General features: G+C 40.5%; 1 protein-coding gene across 2 annotated transcripts in view; it reads right to left on the reverse strand.

Annotated features, from left to right (window-relative positions):
* The window catches only part of SAMD12 (sterile alpha motif domain containing 12), a 177698-nt gene that overhangs the window by 41680 nt on the left and 115706 nt on the right, over positions 1–20312 (reverse strand). The gene's annotated exons all lie outside the window — the stretch shown is intronic.

A 20312-nucleotide genomic window follows, 5' to 3' on the forward strand; every position in this document is an offset into this window, starting at 1 on the left:
ATATTTGGGGCCATTTTGCCCAAACTGCAGGCATTTATTAAATGCTCTCAACATCAGCATACTGATCATTTATCACTCGGAGCACAGGTCAGTCATTCTTGGCTAGAAAATGATGAATATTGCTCAATGTTTTCTTGACCTTAGTCTCAAAGATTAAGTTAGTCAGCTCTCTTGGTACACTGAACACAGTCCTGCTCTACTGTAGTTGATCCAGTTCCAGCTCTACAAACTCTTGGAGGTCATTTTTCTATTTTATTGATTTCATGTACTCTTTACATTTGAGCCTCTCTTTTCGGCCCAACTAGGAAAGCCAGTAGTCAACATTTCTGGTTAGAAGTCCTTTCTTAATTATTGTCTAGTTAATATTTTAGCTTATTTTCTCTAATGAGTGCCCTGTCACCTCTGTATTATGCAAGACTTCTTTGGTGCATCCAAACCAAGCGATAACTACTAACCCCGAAGACACCCACTCTAATGATGAATCCAACAGATCAGATAGATAGAGAAATAATTCAAAGGAATCATTAGCAATCTTAGCTTGCACAGAGTAAAGAAACACAATAAAAAAGGGTATTTGATCTGTTCACATTTAACATCAATTAAAGAGATAATGTAAAGTCGACAGATTTCAAATTTTAATTACCTTTAAATTTGCATAGTGGTTTACTAAATGCCTTTTTGTTTAAGTCTGTTTAATATGGTATTTAATTAAACCTCATTCTAGGTCGAAGTAATTTAATTTAAAAAACTTATTGCCTGTAGGTCCTACATAAACAGCATTGAGTACACCTTGTGCTTGGAGCTTGTATGATCACCAACAAAGTTGCTTCCTTGCTCAGGAACAAGTTGATTACTTATAAAGCTCAATTACTAGAAATGGGGAAATAGGGAAATACTTTGCCATGGGTAAATCCTAACACAAAATACAGATGTCCCATAGGAAAATGCTTCTGTACAGAGGGGTGGTTTAGGTGTAAGTAGGATCCTGCACGGAAGCCTGGCACACATCCTTTTCTGAGTGGGAACAGGAGTGAAGGGATACAGTATTTTAAATTATACTTCAAAGGATTTTAGTACTAAACACTGAAAAAATTCCAAACACATACATTCCTCTTCTCCAAGGTGCACCTAATACAAAGCTGGTAGCATTAGGATGTCTTTAGGTACCTGTACCTGGCCCAAAGGATGTCAAATCTGGTGCACAACAATCCACTCATTAGTTTAAAATGTAACAGTTCAAACAGTGCTCCACCAAGGATTTGGGTAATCTTGTACAGACTAAAAACATATTTAAGTCTTGGCAGTATTTCCCTCTTACGCTTATAATATTTTTCATTTCCAAATGGAAATTTATCTAAGCTCATGGTTATCTTGAGAAGTAGGGTCCATCAACTGTGGGTTGTAACCCTTCACAGATTCTCCTGGTCCTGCTTTGGCTCCATTCAAAATGCTGCCATGGAGACTATTTTTTGTTTCCTTGCTTTGATGATAATGGATTCATATTTGCAACAGTAGACTCCGAAATGTCAGAAGACACTCAAGGTCCCTCTGAGCAGAGCCCATCTTTACCCATCATTTCTTATTTGTTACTGAGCTATTGATCCTAACTCTGCCAGGGACACCTGCCTCTACTACCAGTCAGAAAAATCTCCAAAGACAATCAGATTTTCTCCCAAGAGGCTTCCACTTCTGGGCAGAGTTTGTTCAAAACACCTGTGAGGCTACTCCTTACTGCCATATTGAAAAATCTTAGAAGAAAACTAGAAAGACTTCCCTTTAGCATGATGTCTACAAAAAAATTGACAGATTTGTTTGGATTCTGGTTTACTTTGAGACCTACTGTCTTATTTTTCTCCCATATCTCTTTGTTGCATTTACCTGCTGCTTTCTGACATAGTCAGCATGCAATCTTCTGCAGTCTTTGCGGTCCATATTCATAAAGCACCAAGTGCAGCGAGGTGCTGGACCACAAGGAGGGCTTCTGAAATGCTGTCTTAATACAAATAAGTGCAAAGAAATAACAACAGCATGTGGAAAGGATTAATTTCCCCCTCTGCTTTCACCAGTAAGAAAAAGAAGGCTCTAATATTCAGATAGAAAATAACCAGTGCATATTGCACACAGAACACAGGTACCAGTTAATGTGCAAAGAAGGATTTCACAGGATGCCTCGTGATTGCTTTCACAAGGAATCAGTGTGCAGATCTGCAGAGGAGTTTCATACTTCTTGATGACACTGTAAAAGAGAGTCCAAGCTGAAGCACACTTAGGTACCCTCATGTCTGATTTGCTTTGTTCTTGCATCCTTCACTGCAGTTCTCTTTACTGGGGGTGGAAACACAGGTATCCCAAAAGGTGACTCACTGGATTCATGCTCTTTGGTTCAAGATTGTTTAGAAGCACATGTCAAGGATATTTTCATGAGTAACATGCACTGTCACACAACCCATCTTTCTTCTCTATTTATCCTATACTAAAACTACATAAAATACATTAAAGAAAGGAAAATATGCACCTGATAAGGCAGACTAGGAAGTTTTGAGCATGGTTGAGGCTTGATTTTCAGAGATGCAAAGCTACCAGAAGCTCTTTGCAGGTCTTGGCTCTCTCAAAAACCTTAAAGTATTTAATGCTGAACCTTTGATACCTGAGGGTACCTTGTAGAAACCAGGCTACCCCAGGGAACATGTGTACAAAAGCAGTCACTATTTTTTGTAGACTATGTTGTCATGTGCAGCTGCTTATTTAAGGCAAGCTTTGAACTCTGAAGGAGATGCAGAGATAGAAGACCTTGCAACACTGGTAAATTATGTAAATATCACATACAAGGAAGCACCCTCAGTGATCTTGTTTGTGTTCTCTCTAAATTTCCATCATCATAGATTCTGACTAAACAAACACCGTTCATCTTGTGTAGTTATTTGGAGAGAGAACCCAGTGGGAACTGTACTTCTCTGAACCATGTCCTAGATCTTTTTAGCTTAAAACCTCCACCACCCACATCCCTGGACATTTCTACATTCACCTGCAAAAATTAACCCTTAATTCTGCTGTATGCTTCCAGATCCCAAGGCAATTGGTTACTAGGCAACCACCCCCTATTTTCCTCGGTTTGCTTTTAATTGAAGACTGCACTAAATAAATAACATCACCAAAGAGAAAAGGTACTCTCTAATGGTGAATAGTCATTACTAAAGTCATAATGAGGGCTTTGGTATGAGGGGGATGGGTACAGGAAAGCACTTCCCTCCCTGAAATGTCCTCTTATCACCAGCAAACAATTGTTAAATATACAAGGAAGGACCTTTTGCCTATTTGTCTTCTAAGTGTGCAAAAAGAGGCCCACATGACGATGAGGTCTGTGCTGCCTGGTGACCTGCCCTAGGGTTATCTCATTCCTCCTTCTGCCCACTTGCCCATCTCTCATCCCCACCACCTGACAGAGCCCTCCACAGGTGGAAGGAACCACTGAACTGCCCAGCCTTCCTCTGGGAAGAGATCTACACCTGTTTCTCCACAGACAGAACTTGCAGCTGATCCACCCTGTCTGCCTCAGGAACAGGATACAGAGGACCTTCGGGGAGCAAACCGAATTGACAGAGCTCCTGGTTTATATGGGTAAGCAACTCTACTACTGGAGTGGTAGAGTTGGATCCACCAGACCCAAAATGAGGTCAGTCCCACAGCAAGTGTTTTGGCATAGTCAGCATAGTGTTCCAGCACACACCATTCCCACACTGGTACCCTACAGATGCAGCAGGTTTGCCTGGAAACAGAGTTGGAATTTTTGCAGCAATTCCCAAAAGCTCAAATGCAAAAGGTGCCACTTTTCAAAAAGTACAGGTTCTTCTGCTTTTGGCAATACTGTCTCTCAGAGTAAGGTGGAAACATGGACTAGAAACGCTACAGTTCCATACTCCAAACGGAACATGAACAAGCTTGTGTGCAGGTAGAAGGTGAGAACGTACTTGCATGATGCAAAGAATGCTAATGTGAACAATGAATGTTTCAGTACACAAATCCCCTAATGCTTTGGTAGTGATTAGTCTTTATAGTGGTCAACTCAGTATATGAGTTTTCCACACTGCTGCAAGAGTTCCAAGAGAGGAGTTAGGAACTTGCAAGAAGCTGGGGAGAATAAGCTGTAGCAGCCTGTACCAGATGACATTAAAAAGCTACAGAAACATCTCAACAATGGAGCCATTCTACTAAATATCCCCACTGCTGTGTTAGGTGGAACGTTGTGATGGGGATCTTGCTGCTGTCCTAGGCATGTCTATGGCAGTAGGTGCACAGCACTTGAAAACAGATGCTGACTAGACCCACTCCAAGCCTGGACTCACAGATGAATTTATGTAACATTCACAGCAAAGAAAACAAAAAATAGATGTTAGTTTCCTTATTTAATGACTGGACAATGAATGATGTAATTGATTTTTAGGAAGAGTGTTTAACCAGAGAAACAACTGACCTAAGTCTCAGGAAAAGGTGTAGTAGTATCAAACATTTTCATAAAGTGAGAGCTGTGGAGCAAGCTCTCTCCTTCTATAGAAAGCTCTGCCTGGCTTCTCCACATAACTCTTCACTCCCTGGAAGCCAAATTCTTGTCCAAGCAAATTCAGTCAGGCTGCAGAGCTAGACAGCTCACTTCATCCCAACAAACTGAAAGCATTTAAATAAATGCCTTCATAAGTTTAGAACCTGATTACTTTATATTCACTGGAGGAAGAATACTGCCTCGAATTTGAACTGCCCTCTGGAAGCCTGTCTGAATTGGTGGCTTAAAAGGGGTTTCTTGTCTCTCAACTCCAAGCATATAATGTAAGTTTGGTGGGAAAAACCCAGGCTGTACTATGTCACGGCCACACATTTCCAGTACCAAGGAAAGAAACACTTCTCCATTGTGTCTTGTTTGCTACTCTATGCAAAGAGAGATGTTCCTAAGTGATAAGAATGAAACATTTCACTCAAAATCTTAAAGAACACAGAATGAGTTTGTGATACCTGAAATAGCACTACTGGTACACTTCCTTTATATCTCATTCTGACTCATGACATATATCTTCAAGACATCCCCTGCCAGACAGCTGATAAGACTTAGTCTAGGGCTCCAAATGACTAATTGGTAAGAATATATCTTAAAGAGAATGCTTTTAATTTTGTGTGTTTGACATCTTTATATACATTTTGTGAGATGATAAATACATTTTCACCAGGTTTCCATTGGTGCCATATGGTGGCTCACAAAAAGCTGAACAAATGAGGTGCAATGGAGGCTCATTAAATAAAATAAAAAGGGAAGATCTTCTATTAAAAGGACCTTTAGAACGTGCAAGATGATGTTCAGGTGGAGAAGATACCCTCTGCCTTGCTACTCTGGTATTTCTGATAGATAGTCAGAAATGCCTCTGCCCCTGTTAGAGGAACCAGCGGACTTGTGAAGAGAAGCAGCCTCAGGAACATTTCAAATATGAACAGAAGGCAGAACAGAAATACCTTTCCCAAACACAGATGCAAGCCAAATGTCCTTAAAAGCGGAGAAACTGTGGGAGATGCCAGCTGATGGACATGGTAATACTGAATCAGGTAACGGCTTCTGATGGACAGATGACTCATAAGTCAAGGGCACCAGGCCAGAAGTCCAGCTGCAGCAGTAGGGTCAAAGAGCTACAGGCAACAAATGGGAAGAAGGTTCAGATGCCGCCTGTCCTCTCCCTCCTTGAAAGGGCAGGAGGGTCAGAATATGTCTTGATGTAACAGAACCACAGCCCCTGCCCACCCCCCCACACCTCCCCACTGAGTACTGCGGATCGGTATTAATGATTCACAAAGGGATCACCAGTCTCAGGGCAGCACTGAAAGCAGCAGGAACCGTTGCTTGAAGAGGTTCTTCAGGGTTGGTTTGCTCTCTGTCAAACATGCAGCCACCTCACTGTCAGACTGCATGCATTTGGAGGACTGGGGAGAGAGAGAATGTCTACAAAACTCCATCAACCTCTGCCTTAACAGCTGTTTCCCAGTTCAGTCTGGCAGCGTGATTGGGTGTCCTCTGGAAGCAGCCTCCCAGAACTGCAGCAGTCCCTTAAAATGTAACAAAATCCCTACCATCAGCTTGCAACACATGCAAACAACTAGATAGTGATGTGTACCTTCCATCAGGGTTATCTGAGCATTTATAGGAGCACAAAGGATGCTTTTGTGTGACCCTAGAAGTTAGAACATGGACACAAGCACCTCAGGTCTTGTCTGCACTAGGACCACTCTTGCTTGAGCTATGCTAGAGAAGAGCATCTCAAGCTAATTCTGCACTGAAAATCTGTCCAGAGTGTTAGAGAAAGCCCCAGCTGGTACTACTGTGGGACACATCCACTGCTTAATTACTGTTAGAGCTGTGGCTCAGAAAGATGAGGTGCCTTATTACAGCTGCTGTAAGAACCAGCCTTCCTCTCCCCTGCTTTTCACGTGCAAGTGTGTGCTGCTTCTCTAACCTGGCTGGAGGACAAACCCAATGACAGCAACTCACCTGCTTTGGAATCACTGCATTAAAAGCAGCAGTTTTAACTTTTTTTTTTTAATGGTAAGATTACTCAAGAAAATGGCCAAAATGGATCAGCAGATCAAAGAGAAGGACTCTGTTGTCACTTATTTCAAGGTAGTCTATCATACTGAACCTAACTCTACCATTATAATTATGATAGTAAAATTTGGTGCCAGCATGGCATTTAGCCTTACTTCATGTCTTTACAGTTCCAGTTCTCTCTAGTTTTAATAGATTTGCCAGTAACAACGACTATTGCATCTCTGACCTCTGGCCATTTTCTAAAGCCTGTGCCTTCACCTAAACCCATCATACTGCAAAAGTCCTCTGTAGGATTCCTGTTTTAGACATTAATGTCTAAAGTAATGTCTTCAATAGAAGCAGCAGATGCACAAGGCAGAAATAAAGACATACAGAGCAGGAAAGAGGGAGGACAGCACTGATTAAGTTTTTCTGTGTTACAGCTTGTTCTTCCAGAAAGGCTTGCTGTCAGCTGTTCCCTAGCACTCTGCATGTGTCGTCTCTGGCTGGAAAGCACTGCATTGTGTGTTAGATGCAGCACAATTTCTCCTGGCTATTGCTCACTAATTGCAGACCCACTTCAGGGTCATTCAGCCTCTGCTCAACAGGATGCTGCACTTCACCTTTATAAAAAACCCTTCCTGAGGCACAGTACCCAGCAGACCCTAAAATGACAGACATGATATACTAATTAAGTTGCATCAGCTGTATATTTTCTCACATCCCATATAAAAGAATGGTGCACTCCTCTAAAACCTCTAAGGATACAGATAAAGTGTAACTAACCAGTGGGGGAAAAGAAAGGTCCCCATCTATTCTGGCAATATATCCTTAACAGGTCCTTTCACAAGGAAAACACTGTTAGGCTGGGAAATGAAAATAAGGCGTACTGGTTCAGTCTGACCATAAATAGGCAGATAACAAGGGATTAATGTATGAGACATTATCAAAATAGGGGAAAAAGACAATTTTTGTATTATTTTGTACTTATTTACACCTGTTCATATATCCAGAGGGAACCTGTGTAACTCTTTCTTTAAATTTCCCAAGCTGGAGTGACGTTTATAAGATTTCACTGCCTTAACTATATTTACCCTATTTTATGTTACCACAAAGAGGACTTAGAGCTGATAAAATATACTTCCAAAGAGCACATTAGTCTCCTTTTGGAATGATGAGCTGCCATTAAAACTGACAGGTATTTTCAATAATTTCCCATGGGAAACTATCCCCTGACTCCTCTAAAAGCTTTTCAGACCCCACTGCTGCTGCCATTCACAAGGCACAAGCAAAACACCCCGCTCCCGCTGTCCATTTCCAAGCGCTCTTCAAAAACAAATGACAAATTCCCCAGCAAATTGCTACTGAATACAATTTGCCTGCCCTCCTTGATTTTGCTTATAAGGAAGAGTGTTTTGTTCATATTACTCTTCCTGCCAAAACCATATTATCACAAGTTAAAGGGGGAAATTACTTTGCGGGAGCCTTTAATTAAAAGAGGGTCGCATTTCATTGCCTTTTTTTCTCTGTGATAGACATTGCTATCCCTCCCCTCTCCTTTCTCCTTTCTCCATCTTCCAAAAACCAATCCGGAACAGGTTGGCACGATGGTCTTTTACTGAATCTACATCACCACTGAAATTCACTCCTTTTATACACTGTCAGAATGCAGCATTGCACAATGCAATAAATAACTGTTTTATTCACTGAGGGCTTACCTGGCACTGGCTATCATACTGCTCTTTCTAGCACTGTGCAATAATTACAATTTTTTTACCAGTGTGTTTATTTAGCATTAAGAAATAATTGCAAGGAGCACAGTATCACAGTCTGGCTATTTTTTTTATTTATTTGTCCCATTAATTGTATCTGAATTGTTCAAATTTTAATGTGTTGTTGAGAGTAAAAATTATTAAGAGCATACTTTTCTATATTGTTAACTTTTTTCTGAACTAGGAAACTAGTTTCTCATGCCTGTCATGAGTCTAAGCGAACTGCTATGTTCATTTTCTCTCGGAAGAGAGATAATGTTGTGTGACTGTGTGTTTTTTTGAATGATTAGATTCTTTACCTCTGCTTCACTTCTATCTTCACTTCTATCTAGCTCATTGAAATATCACTCAGAAACCTGTACCAGACATATCAGTGCCATTTGTGATCAGATATCTTTCCAGGATTTGCTGCCTGGCAGACCACTGCAAGACCTTCTGCAGTAATTTAATTTTTTTCCTTGAAAGAGATTTTTTTTCCTCTAAATGTATTCCCTCTTCCTTTTGGGGCTGATACACATCTAAGAAGCGTATCTGGCTTTCCTTGCTTAAAAACTCCTGGATCAGCAGAAGTGTGTGCAACTGTAGGTGTTAAGGGTTTCTCTGACAGCATGAGGCATTTGGATGGTACACTCCTAAGCTCATTTCAAAAGAAACTATGGGGGGTTTATTTTCACTGTTATACAGCACAAATTTATCACAAGTGGAATAAAAAGACAGTAAAAAACCCCATAAGCACGTCCTTGTCAAGATACCATTATCTAAATAGCCCCTGAGATGTGTCACAAGCACAAAACCACATTCTTTCCTCAGGAGATGCCTTTCAAAGCCAAGAGGTAAAAAAGGCATGATAAAATATAGAGTTCAGAAAAAGATGACCCAAGGTCTATACACTATAATTCAGCATGCATGAGCTCCAATCCAAAACATGGAAACACTGAGGAAACTTAAGGTAAATCACCCTAAAGAATGAAGTCATTGTGTAGGAGGTTATGTCCCTCAAACCTACAAGTAGATGCTTTCATTCAAGCATAAAGTAGTCATAACTCTCAACGTCATAATTCTCCTTAGAGGATTTTATGAGCTCTATCACAGATGCATTGACTTAAAGCATTAGCAGATTTGGCTTATCTTTCCCCTATGTATTTGGGTATATATGGCCCTGCTCGGTGATGACTGATTTGAAAGTTGAGCTCAGATTTAACACGGCAATTTGCTCTGTTGCTATAAATCTCTCTCACCCAAAAATAACTGCAGGAGGGGTGAGGAAAGAAGGGAAGTCCTGAGCACAGCCAGTGCTATAGAAGTATCTCCTGAACTCCACTTTGAGTCAGATAGAAATATTTGAACCCTCTGAAGCTCTAGTATCTCCACATCATCCTTCTCAGGTATTTCTGCAGGCCAGGTTACAGCCAGAGCACTGTGATATCTTGGTTCTTGCCATTACAGGACAATAGAAGCTAAGTCTATTTAAGAAACAACATTATAAAAGGCATTTTAAGAATCTGAGCTGTAAAAGCTGTGGTTCTAGTCTAAAGAATGAGTCCATTAAAGAAAGCGTCACTAGATGTTTCCATGTTTATTATGTGCTAGTAACTCTTGGCTGAATGTGTGCAATTTGTGAGTACAAAGACATTTTTCTTCTAACAGCCAATCTTAAAAACTCAAGCTGGGATCTGAGAGGTGGGGTGGGCTTTTCATTCTCATACCTCATTACCAGGAAACATCAATTAATATGTATTTGCTTATGCAGCTGTAACTGATCCTTATTATTCTATTTTTTAATCTTGAAACCCATTTGAATACAAGAGCCAAAAAATGCAAACCAGACTACAGAGTTTACACAATAATGACCCAGTGCCTATACACTGTAACTCAGCATACCTGAGCACAAATTGAAAACATCTGACAAAAAGTCACAAATGTTGCAACACTAATAACCCAGATAAATGGTGACGGTACCACTGTTTAGAGTCAGACTCTCCCCAGACGACTGCATGGGTTGTTACTGTCCTCTGGACTCCTGCCAGTATCTTTTCAGGAACGAGTGCACGGGGCTCAATGTATTATCCTAGACAAAGTCACAAAAAGCCACATAGGAGGGTTATTTCCTCCCTATATTATCATGTAGTATCTCTGTCATCGCTTCCCTGGTGGCAAGCATACAGTATTGTGAATTTATGTTTAACCTATAGCTTAAGCACTAGAAGGGCAGGAGTTTATCAAAAAGGCTTTGAGCAACAACTTGTGCTCCACCCACATGTGCTACAAGCCACCAGCCCAGCTTAGATGAATCCAACCTGGAGCTCCTGCCTCTCCCTGAGATCAAGGAGGCAAGCAATTTAAGTCAGTAGCCATTCTGTAATGAAATGAGATTTTTAGAAGACTATCCTAAATTACAATTAGTTCATAATAATTAGCAATGAACAACAACAACAAAAATAGCATTCATTCACATAAAATTATTTTTAATGTTATAATGACTGGTACATAATTATACCAGAGAAGGGCTATTTAAAAGAGGGAAAAAAAGAAGATAGCTTCAAAAGAAGAGAATTCATTTGCTGTTTATTTGCTTCAGGGTTCTAATTACTCTGGAAACCAGCAACCCTCCTGATAGGATTACTGACACGAACGCAACTGCAGCTGCAAGGAACGCTGAGCACATCAGTTTTTTAGCACCATTAAAACAGTCCTCTATAAATACCAGATGCATCTATCTATCTATTTCTCTCCCTTCTCAGCACTTACTAGCGGAGCGGTCGCAGAGCATATCACAAAAATGAAATGTGTAGCTGTGGCAGAACTGGCGCAGTAGAGCAAGTAATTTGTATCACGCTGTATAAGAGTTTAAGTTTTATTATTAAGTATATGTCACAGATATACTAGCACCAGTTCATCTTCTTTCCCCTTATAGTTCAGATTTATACACTTATTAATAAAATCCAGACGGTCATTTCAACACCCTCATTTAGCAAAATAAGCCAGTCAAATCTGGTCAGAGTCGCATGGACTCCATGTAGCAACGGAGAAAGTCCTGGCAACTTTAATTGTTGCTGTCTAGAGAAGATTTATGATGCTATCCATCCTGGCCCTAGCTAATAAATCACATCTTCCTCTGGTTTTCAGCAGATATGTTGGACGAAAAAGGCTGGGAGGTCTCTTTAGTGTCTCCTGAAAGTGGCACAGAGGTAGAAACCACCAGGCTTAGCACTGCTTTTGCTTCTACCCATATGGACTCTCAGAGAATTGGTTTTGCTGATGGGGTTTTGAAAACGATCAAGAGGAGGATTTTCTCAGGAATGGAAGTTGGAGGAACCTCTGGCTGCCATTCTGTTCTGCTCCCAGCACCTAAAACATCTGGCTTGGTGCCTCTAATCCTCATCTTCCAAGAAGCAAGCCTCAGGTGACGCTTCCTACCATTTGTCTTGGTTAGTAGGCAAGCTCTCAGGACAGCCACTGCCTTCTACCACAAATATGCAGCCATTCTCAGTGGGAGTGGCAGGTTCAACAGCAATGAAAAACAATAGCTAAAAGAGAAGGAAAATATCTTCAAATATCAAGTTTTTGCATTCTGTCCCTCCTCTTCACTTTTCTAGCCAGCTAATATGAAGAATCAATGTCGCAGAGCAGCTAGGCATTTCTTAGGTCCAGTGGGAACAGCATCAAGGAGAAAAAAGTATAAATGTTCTATAAAATAATACATTTATCAAAACACTCAAGAGACAGAGAAATGCCAAACCAGCAGTTTCCTTAAGAGATCGCCCCGTAATGGTCTTTGGGCAGCAAAATCAGAGAATAAATTAAAATTCTTACTTGATACTCTTAATAAATGTATTATTGAAAGAAACGCAAGAGAGGCTGGGAGCCTAGACTTACAATATCACAGAAGAGTACCACAGAATATTCTGAGTTGGAAGGGACCCACAAGGATCATCAAGTCCAAGCCTTAAGTGAATGAATCATGTGGGGATCAAACCCACAACTGTGGTGTTATTAGCACCAAGCTCTAACCAACCGAGCTAATCTGAAGCCTGGGAAGACAAATCAGATGGAGCACAAGAAGAACACCAGTGAAAAAAAGAGCCAGCCTGCAGGAGGACTGCATAGGTTGGAATAGTGGGCTAACAAGAACCTTATGAAGTTAAACAAGGACAGGTCTAAGGTCTTGCACCTGGAAAAACAGAATCCAGGAGTGCAGCACGGGCTGAGATCTACCTGGCTGGGGAGCAGCTCTGTGGAAAGGGACCTGGTGGTCCTAGTGGACAACAAGCTCAATATGAGTGAACAGTGTGCTGCTGAACAGAATGATCACCTGCATGAACGTGTGCATCCCCAGTAGAGATAAAGAAGTCATACCCTGCCCTCCTCAGTGCTTTTCAGGACACCTGGAATACTGCATTCACTTTCAGTCACAGCTATACAAAAAAGGTGTGGACAGGCTGGACAGGGTCCAGAGAGGGGCCACAAAAAAGGAAAGGCTGAGAGAACTGAGTTTGTTCGGTCTTGAGAAAAGAAAGCTCAGGTCAAACCTTATCATTATGTTCCAGTATTTAAAGGGCGGCTACAAAGGGGATGTACCTTTGTAAGGTGGCTACCTTTTTACAAGGAGTCACGGGTGAAAGGGGAGAGGTAAAGGATACATATTACTCCTGCAGAAATTCTGACTGGACACAAAAGGAAAATATTTCACAATGAGAACAATCAGCCATTGGAATAATCTCCCCAGGGAAGCAGTGAATTCCCCAACACTGGACACATTTAAGATTCAGCCGGACAGGGTGCTGGGTCATCTTGTCTAGACCACACTTTTGCCAAGAAAGGTTGGACCAGATGATCCTTGGGGTCTCTTCCAACATGTTATTCTATGATTCTGTGGTCTTTCCTGTCATTATAAGCCATCTCTGTAATTCATACAAATATATGGCTTTCTAATTCATGTGAAAACATATTTATCTATTAATAATGAAAACATCCCCCTACTCCTCATGTAAAGTGCATTCCCAATGCAAAATAAACAGAAAGTCTGTGCACTAGAGTGTAATGTACAGTATAGTGATCCAAGTTTAAATGAGCTGGTTCAAGAAAAGGAGCTACAGCAGCAGAGCACAAAGTTTTCCTTCCTATAGGTAGACTCCTCTGAGCTCCCTGGCTGGGTTATGTTTCTCCATGACATGCTGCAGAAGGCAGTACAGACATACCCAAAGACAAAACAAACAGAGCAGATGCAGAGACACATGGAAACAGTGAGCCACCGGTCGGCAAGACAGCAAGTAGTCAGCACGCTTCAGTAGCTCAAACGCTGGCAAGCTTTCAGCCAGCAAGGTACAGTCATCAGGTGGGATCTGAAGGAGACCATGGGGTGACTTTGTGATAGGGAGCTCTTCCCAAGGAAGAGCATAGGTGATACCATCATTTAGACACAGGTGGAATTGCAGTGAGGGGGAATGACCTCATGTGGTGGGGGAAAAGTCCATAAAGCTGCCAGGGAGAGAGGGAGCTTAAGAAGGGCTGGAACAAAGGAGAAGAAGCTTAGGTTTAATACGTACACAAGAATCAGGCCTGAAAATGATTCCCAATCTCTCTGGGTGGCAGTTTCCCAAAGATTGCAGAAGTTCACTTTGCTTGTGCTGATAGGCATCACAGAAGCAGGTTTATAAAGACTAATACTGGTCTCTAAATATTTGAAATCTTCACTTATTTGAGTTACATGTGTAACAGGATGAAAAGACTGTATCATATCTTTGTTAACAACCTCATTAATGAAAACCCTAATTGCTGGCTAATGCTTAAAACAGCAAATAGTACATATTTCTTGAGCAGTCAGTCACATTAAGCATCAAGTTACTTCTCCCTCACACTTCTGAGATGATGTTCAGCTTTCAAAGGGAAAAGAGGGAAAAAGAATGCTACCTGCAGTCTCGTAATAGTGTCAGTTGTGAAAAAGACTCAGCTTCATGATTTCCAAAGTTGCTATTTTTGTACATGCTTGGAAAAAGCACAGTTTAACAAAACTTCACAATCAGCGATCCTCACAAAATGTTCAGCTTGTGTTTGCCAGCTCTTCACCAAGCCAATTCATTTTTTAAAAGCAGCTTAGCAGAGATAACCACTTAGATTTAGATTTGAATTCTTCTGTATGGCATTCATCAGTAGAAATGAAATACTTTGGAGATAAAAACAATCGTATTGTTTCATTAGCCTGAAATATTTCAGATGGGGTCAGCAATAAAAGTAGATAGCTTTTAGATATGAGCACAGCAGAAAAACTATGTTTCACAGTGAGAGTTCAGAATGACTCTGGCAAATAACCTGCTCTTCTAACAGCAAAAGTGAGAGTAAGGTCAGGTCAGCACATGGACTGACTTGTTTGGCTGATGAAGGTCTTGCTGTTCTTTGAGCTCTGTGTGTTGTGCATCCTAATACACAGAGTTTCAAAGCTTCCTGGTGGTTGCTTTACCTCATGGGGAAAAGCAAACACAGTGGCAAATGTTCCATAAACTCCAAAGACAGAGCCAACCTTATGATCTACACACATTATTTTCCCTGAAGGCAAGTCAAAATAGGATGCCTTTCACGCATAGATGTCTTAGAGTGTTCTTCTTCCTTCAAACTCCTGATGAGATATCACTCCAGATCGGAAACATTTATGAATGCTCCTTTCTCCAGGCCATCACAAGATTTAAGAAAGGTTGTGGAAGTCAGTGTGAGCCCCAAACCAGATTTTAATCAGTACTCGACTGACCTCCTAATGCATTCATTTCATTATAAAAAAGCTAAAAATTACTTTCATTAGAAAAACAAGCATTGGAGAACCAAAGCACTAGTATTGCAGGAGGTAACGTGCAAAGCAAGCAAGAAAACTCCAGACAAAAGACTTTTAAATTCCATTTCATCTTGGAAAGTTACTACTCAGACTTCAGTAGAATACAACACCACAACCTAGTAAAGATTTTTAGCTTGACCAGCAGAGTACCCTGTGGCAGTTGCTGGTATTAACATACAAGACACAACTTAGAACTTAAGTTCTAAGAGACAACTTTGAACTGAAAAAAAGAACTAAAACAAAATAAACAATGTACTGAACTTCAACTGCCTTTCAGATTAAAATTTTATTGGTGTATATTGCTGAGACTTAATTTTTAAACTTCTGAGGTACATCAGAAGTTATTTTGGGACCTTAACTTAAACTATGAGGCACAAGCTGTCATTCTGAGGTATCATCAGAAAGATTACAATGAAATGGTAAAGGGAAGAGTCATTCCCTCTAGGCCAGCTGAAGCAGGAATGGTACATCCTCATCTCTCCAAGTCCACCACAACCCCTAAATTGTACAATAGCACACTTCAATTATTCCTCTGCTTTTAGTGTGCTAAAAATAAGACTGACATCATAAACCAATTTTAACTAATATTATAAAGCTAAGTGCATGCCAATGTCAGCAAATGAAATGTAAAATTAATTGTGCTGCAAGAGAGGAAGGCCCTGTGAAAGAATTCACTGTGGTAGTAAACGGTGAGCACTTTGCATGCCCTCAAGCTGCACTGAAGTCATTACTACTCAGATGTCACGAAGGTAGTTTCACAAAGTCTTTTTCAACACGATGTTCATAATTTATTTTCAGACAGACACAAAAGCCAGCTAGCCAGACCCAAGACTCACTGATGTTAGCTTTTCATGATTCCAAAGGGCAGTATTTGGCCTCAGACTGGTGGACGGGAGGCTCTCTGTAACTGAAGTTTTGATGGAACACAAGATTGTCTCCTCTAGAGCGACAAACACATTTTCGGAAACAAGTACAAATGTCACGTTCTCTAAATGGGCGATCATTAGCCTAGAGAGCTAAAACAAACATGAAAGTAAACAGGGAAACTTTTAAAAGCTGGTACTCAACATCTCACGTTTCTACATATCCTCAAATCACTGCTGCTTACTTTCCTGGACAAACAAGACTTGACTGCTCTTAGCAATATACTTGCAGTGCAACTATGGATGGATGAACTTCTATATGCTACCTTCATGCCTTAATTACAGCACTGCCAGAGAGAGTAAGTCTCCTTTGGTGGTGATTATGTTCAGAAATATGAGGCAGGCAGGTAAGGTTGGCAGGACATCACAGTCAGGGAGGAAAAAGGTAACTGGTAAGTTGTGAAAACAAAAGAAAACAAAGATGTTAAAATAATCCATAGGAGAGAACACATCCTTTTAGACATCTTCCTCTTTAAAAGCCTCTTTTCTTCTCACAACTACAGTTGATGAAGCAATAGGGAGGACTGAACTTGATACCAAACAGTTTTAGGACTAGGAGCTGAAAGTACGGGGATAACTTGTTCCATGCTTCCCCAGGGCGTGCAAAATGCAGGTCTGAGTGAGTCACTGGACAGGCAGGGGAGTTCAGGGACACAAATGGCCAATTTAACAAGTATGCTAATGTTCACTGAAGGGAATGATAATTAGAAGAGCAAGCTGTGTCTTAGGGATGAGATGAAGAGACAGTGAGGAGATTCAGTTTTTTGGAAGGAAATGTGTTGAGCTGGGAAGTTATCTGTGTCTCTACCACTGAGATCCTGACTCTGCTACAGAAATATTGACTGTACTTTTGTGGAAGATTGTTTAAAAACAATCTAGATATCACACAAATACATTTTTGTACATAAAACATGGTCTTTGAAGTCTCTGCATCTTGGTCATATTCTGTAGAAGGGAATATTGCCTACTACACAGGGATTAACACCCACAAGTGTAAGTAAAATGCTGTGACAAGGTGGTGCTGCAGAATGAAGCAGCATTAACAGCCTTGTTTCCAACATTGCTCTTGATCAAAAGAGATTACCCTAAATACATATAACTATAGCGGTTCTATAATTAATAAGCGTAAGAATAATAATTTCCAGAAAATCTGTGGCTCCTCAAACACTTAGACAGGGAGTAACTTTGCTCTGTAAGGTCACACTCTTTGGTATTTATATGCCAAGGTCTTTGCATATGTATTCACATTTGAAGAACTGGTTCCCAACACCATACTGCAAAACTCCACCTCCATCCATAATTTAACATGGCCATGTGAAACTTAGTTTAATATGCAAAGCAAAGAACACATGAAGTGATAAACATTTAATGTGAGTGGAGTTGAAGGTGACACACTACCATAAAACGAAAACATATAAAGCAGTATTTGTTCTTCCTGTCATCCTCTGCTAGACAACTTGATAACAAAATGACATACATGTATTTCCAGACTTAATCTGGATGCACGACAAAACCTAAAATTTAAACTAGCAGGCCCCAAGGATTTGAATCCAAGAATAGGCTATGCCAAGAGAAAACAGTGAAATCTGATGAAATCTTTTCAAAAGAATGATCCCTCAAATGTGTCATGCCAAGATTATAAATGTAACCAAATATCCACAGAACCTACAGGCAAAATTTAAAATAGAAACCAGCCTTTGAATACAAGAATGACCTGAGCCAAAGATGAGCATATTTCTCTTTTAAAACAATTTTTGCTAGTTGTTTATTTTCAATGTATTAGTCATTAATGTGACACTGACCAGTAGCTTCTTCTTGCTTACACCCAATTTAAAATAAATAATAATTAAAAAGTCTCGCACCTACCGGAAAACCAACTTTCTTTCCCTACCAATTTTGACCTTTTCTGTTTGGGAGACATTGATTTTTTTTTACCGCCTGTGTTTCTAATGGAGCTTGAAATTAACACGGCTTTTTTGTTTACCTCCTAATTTGTGCACCACCATCATCAGTGCTGTCAGCACAGCTCTGGGAATAGGGCTTGTTTACTGCTTCTGCATAACCAGCAAGTGGAAGCATAGGAGCAGAAAATAGGTTTGGTTTAGAGTTTTCCCTCTATTTATTCTTTTTGTCCAGGTCCTTTTATAGGTTATATACTAATGACTTGAGTGATAGCGTGGCCCGTTTTGTCAATATTCCTTAAATGGAACATAGAAAGACTTGAGTTAGGTCAGGGATATGTTGAATTCCTCTGGTACACGTATCATAAGAAGCCGGTATTATTGTTGTGTCAGTCCAAAGCATCTGTCAGCCTTTTGCACAGCGGGAGCTTCAGCGAGACCTCGCACCACCTGTCTAATGTGGAATACTAGCTACAGAAGTCCCACAGAAACTCATTCTCTGAGTCATGGTTTTGGCACAATATCCCAATCTCTGCATTAAGACAGCTTCCAATATCGGAGTCCCTCCAGTGGTACAGGAACAATGTCACCGAATCAAACACTCAGGATCAGTACACAGGCTTGTACTCTTGAAGATCTGCAGCCTTACCATCCCTGTAAGAATGAACTTATTTCTCTTGCTCACCACCAAAGTGCGTGGCCAGGAGCTGATGACATACAAATTAATTTGAGTAAGTTACCATGTCATTATCATGTCCTTCAGCAACTACAAGGTTGTTACATGATATGTCCATTTAGTATTCTGATAGGTCATTGTATAATTGACATTTGTGATATGCTATCAAACCATTAATATTGCCAACTAAAAATAACTCTATCCATTTTCCAGATAGCACTACACGTTCTATGCACTGACGTTGTTTTAGTGCAAAGGGATGGACTACATGATCTGTGAAACTTAGATATGTTTTCCATATGTTTTTCCCTAAGAAACTTTGTGGTCCAAGGTGAGAGGGAACAATTCTGTTCCCAAATATCCCCGTGCCACACTGTCATTGACTCTCGTATGAGTGCTGGCATAATGTGTACATGCAAGAAAACTATTTGCTCATAAAAATATTCTAAACAGTTTTAGAATAGCTGTTCAAAAAAGTCCACCTCTTTAATTATTATACCCACAGAAGTGTACAAGTCTGGCGATCTTCCTCAAAACAATCTCAGTAACATGAGTTTCTTGTTCCTATCAGAAACTTATCCCTCTTCCTCAAATTCAGTACCATTTCCTGCTATGCTCCCCAGTTTCCCCCTGCATACAATATACCACTTCATGATTCTGAGAATTTAGTGCTGCATCGATTCAATGCCTTTGATGATGTGCATGCAACGTATCTAGCCATTGGGCATTCAATAATCAAAATCCTGCTTCCTTTCTTGTGAAGGATGAAGAGCTGTGTTTTAAATACAGTAATGTGGTATGTTGTACCTTACCTACTCTGTCAACTGTTCTTCTATGTCAAAATAATAACTTTTAGTTAACTCGAACATACAGTTTATTTCAGTTGTTTTTTTTCTGTATTCTCTCCCAGATGACAGCCTTGTTGATTTCTGCTTGTATCTTCATGCCTAAAGCCTTTTTCCCCTACAGAAGGTCATTAAGTTTCAGAGGGGCTTTTTTTCTGCATAAAGCTACCAAAATTAGTTTTGTCTCTCAGCACCACCCTGTTAGCATCTCAAAGACTAAACAATTCTGCTTCCTCTGGAGACAGGAACTCAGAAAGGTCATCTCTTGACCCAACCAGGCTGTGCATATGCACTCTGTATCCCCTAGGTTGCCTATGGGCTGAGTATAAATCATTATCAAGTAGCAGAAAGACAAAAGTGAACCTGAATTTTAAAACACATCTTCTGGGGCAGGAGAGGGGAGGGGCAGGAGATGGGAGGGGCAGGAGATGGAGAGCAAACAGCAACCCAAACCAGAAAAAAACCAAAAACCCACAAAAAACCCCAAGGCCCGGAGACTTACTTATTCTTCAGTGAAAAAAACCCTGTAAGGTATGAGAGAAAAAAGAACCCCAAACAATGTAATTCCGAGCCTCCTAAACTGACCCTAAGAGGAAGCATCATATCTAAAGAGGAGGAGAGGTTGACTTACCTTGGAAAGTGAGTTACTTGGCCATTCATTTGCCCTTGTGGCAGGTTTGTGATGGGGAGACTTGCCTGTTAGTGGGCATGTTTCCTAAACCATCCAATCTGATTTTAATTATCTGCTTACTTCTGGCCTGAGCTACACAGAAGCAAATGACAACAGAGACCCCCAAGAGTCTTCTGCAACCC

Source organism: Manacus candei, unplaced genomic scaffold (genome assembly GCF_025592945.1).
Source record: "Manacus candei isolate 608988 ecotype Guabito, Panama unplaced genomic scaffold, ASM2559294v1 h1tg000013l, whole genome shotgun sequence".
In the NCBI taxonomy this organism is placed as follows: Eukaryota; Metazoa; Chordata; class Aves; order Passeriformes; family Pipridae; genus Manacus; species Manacus candei.